Source organism: Borostomias antarcticus, assembly GCF_949987555.1.
Source record: "Borostomias antarcticus genome assembly, chromosome: 18".
NCBI classification, from domain to species: domain Eukaryota; kingdom Metazoa; phylum Chordata; class Actinopteri; order Stomiiformes; family Stomiidae; genus Borostomias; species Borostomias antarcticus.
In genome coordinates this window covers 389,135-392,067 of record NC_140251.1, presented here as the reverse complement: position 1 = coordinate 392,067, position 2,933 = coordinate 389,135, and the positions used below count along the sequence as shown (strand labels likewise).

At 46.8% G+C, this 2,933-nt stretch overlaps 1 long non-coding RNA gene across 1 annotated transcript; it reads right to left on the bottom strand.

Annotated features, from left to right (window-relative positions):
• Nucleotides 1-1,536: 1,536 nt before the first annotated feature.
• LOC311320840 lies at nucleotides 1,537-2,759 on the bottom strand. Its single transcript, XR_014630856.1, has 5 exons — nucleotides 2,712-2,759; nucleotides 2,282-2,365; nucleotides 1,966-2,102; nucleotides 1,798-1,854; nucleotides 1,537-1,667 (listed from the first exon to the last, which is right to left on the bottom strand). It is a non-coding gene; the product is annotated as an uncharacterized lncRNA (long non-coding RNA).
• Between the last annotated feature and the right edge of the window lie 174 nt (nucleotides 2,760-2,933).

The window sequence follows — 2,933 nt, the reverse complement described above, 5'->3', positions numbered from 1 at the left end:
GGCCCTCTGGAAACAGGGAGAGCAGAAGCAGAAGTCTGTTTCCCCTGTGAGCAAAGACATATTACCGAACGGGCCTACCAGGCCCAGGGGCCCAAGAGCTCAGGGGGCCCTTCGCATTTCTTGTATCTTTAAAGGGCTTAGCCATTCATGTCAATAACACAGCCCCAAAAATCCTGCTGAAAAACTGAAGCCACAAATCACAAGAAAGAAACCATCATGATACGTTTTAAATGAGTGTTTATCTATAGAACTATAGATGGGCTGAGTACTCATGGGCCCTTCAATTATTTTGGGAGAAATCCAAAAACCAAATCCTCCGCACAGAGTTGAGGTCCCTCGAGTCAAAGCTGAGCTGGGTGAAGCTTCTTTTAGTGTGAGTTTTCGATAAATGACGTGGGTGGGGGGCCCTTTATGTGTCTGTGCCCAGGGGCCCATCATTTCATAATCCGTCTATGCCTGTGGGCGTGAGGAGCTACTATCTGAAATCATGTTGAGCACTCGAGCAAACTGCATCAGATAGAAGGATGACCCCTGCCACTCATCATGAGACTAGACGCTGTAAGAAAAATGGACAATATCTCTTCTAAGTTACCCATTCCCAAGCATATTATCTCAAGCTTGTAGTAGACAATCATAGCAGCTTATCAAACTACAGTGTGGCTGGTGGAGTCCAGTGCTCCCTGTAGGAGTTAGGTGTTGAAGGTTTGTAGCCACAACAAAATGCGCTATATAAATAAAGTTTGACTTGACTAAAGATCAGCTTTTACTGTCAGAAATGTTCATGTAATGTGTTCCAGTGATGATGACAATAATATTTTTTATTGTTATTATTCATAATAACAACAATAAATAATAATAAGTCTTAAGAACACTATATAGAGAAAATCAACACAGCCCTGTACGAATATGATCAGGTCCCACCTGTCTCATCTCTGAGTGAGTATGTTCTGAACTATAACAATGAAAAGTCATAAAATGGAATGCGGTTGCCTTTTAATTCATGCGTTCAACTGCAGTACATGCAACAAGGAGTAATGTTTCCCTCATAGCAGGACCCGGAGAGAGGGCCATGCAGAATTCTGCACCTGAAGTAAATAGCTGCCAATGAGGACAGTAACACAGAACACTGCTGTAATAATAAACATGTTGAGACACAAAAATAAAAAAATAAAAGTCCCACAAGGAGAGACAACACAGTCAGCTCTCCTGTCCCCGCTATCAAACACGTCCGCTCAGGAGTCCGTTTTGTCCCCTCATCGCATAGTCTCTCTTGCACAACCGTGAACCTGGTTCTGAATCTCTGTGTGTTGTAATTTGTACGAGTGATGAGTGTGTATGTGTATGTCGGCTTTTAACATGTGGAAACTGAATTGCCCCTCGGGGATAAATAAAGTATTCTGTATCTGTTTTATGAGAGGAGGGGGAGGAGAGTTCGGAGATGATGATGATGATGCCGATGATGATGATGATGAGGAGACGGAGGGGGAGGGAGACGGCGAGGAGGCGGGGCTGGGGGTCTCATCCCCGCAGGGGGAGCTGGGGGCAGTTCTCATCAGCCTCCTCCATGTGGACGATGGCGGAGACGGTGAAGGAGCGGCGCTTGTAGCAGGCTCAGGTCGGGGACGTAGTTGACCTGCAGGGTGTGGGTGGGACTGGGATGTTCTTGGCTGTGGGGGGAGAGGAAGAGAAGAGTAGACAGGTCAATAAACCAGCCTTAGATTAGGTACAATAAACCTCATCTGATCCGGTCTGTGTTGTGTGTGTGTGTGTGTGTGTGTGTGCACGCGCTCTGCTCACCTGTCCGTTCTTGCTGCATAGCTGGCCATGGCAGAGCACGCCCTGGATGATGACGATCTGGACACACACACACACACACAGAGGGATGCGGTTATAGACCGCGGCGTGGATTAAGTATTACTGTTAAGGACACAGCCCTGCAGTGTGTGTGTGTGCGTGTGAGCTCACCGCTTGCTCCAGGCCGGCCACGTCGGAGGATCTCACGCAGCAACAGTGTGTACTTGACCAGGCGCGAGCGTGGGATGTCCAGGAAGCTCCACAGGTCTGAAGGCGACTCCAGGCAGGCAGTGCTGCTGGCATTTTCCCTGAGCGGAGAGAGGCAGGGGGTCAGACAGTCAGTAGCGCACAGGCTCACTGGGTCAGACAGGGTGACACTGTAACGTTAGCCATTTCTTAGAGATTGTTGTAATATCTAGTCCCATGAGCTCAATAGTACATTGTGTCACAGGGTAACACAGGTACAGTCATTGCTATATAATTTTACCTTAAACGATCACGGCATGTTTCCAGGTTTGGCCTGTTTCCCTCACAGGATGGTCACTTCAGAGTCACTCAGAATAGCCATGGCCTGAAATGAACGGTACAGCACTTCATAAACGTAAATATAGAAATATACTGTACTGTAGTCTAACGTGAGCGTCTAGCCGCGTCTTTGTTTACATAATAAGCTAAGAGTCAAAAGTCAAGCGACAGATGGACAACAATAAATGAGCTAACGTCAGCTGCCAAACGGATCTCTAAACATATCAACTAGCTTTAGCTCACCAACTAGCTTGAGCTCACAGAAGAGTTAGTTAGCTAGTTAGCTAAACATCCAAGTTCAAATGCAAAGTCTCTCCATGTTACAGTATACACTAACTAGCAAGGATATATAATTAGGATTGTCTGTAGGCTATATTTGTAGTAAGCATTACCTGTTTAACTTTTGTTGGGAAGACGGAAATTCGCTTGTTGTGTCCAGCTCATGGATGTATTTGTCCAGCTGGAACGCACGCGGATGACGTCGCACGCAGCGCGGCCGATTACGTCAGTACGTCACGCGCAGCCATCTTGCTAACTAGCTTAGCACACACACACACACACACACACACACACACACGCTCAACGCAATTAACGAAACGTCGATTACGTCAGTA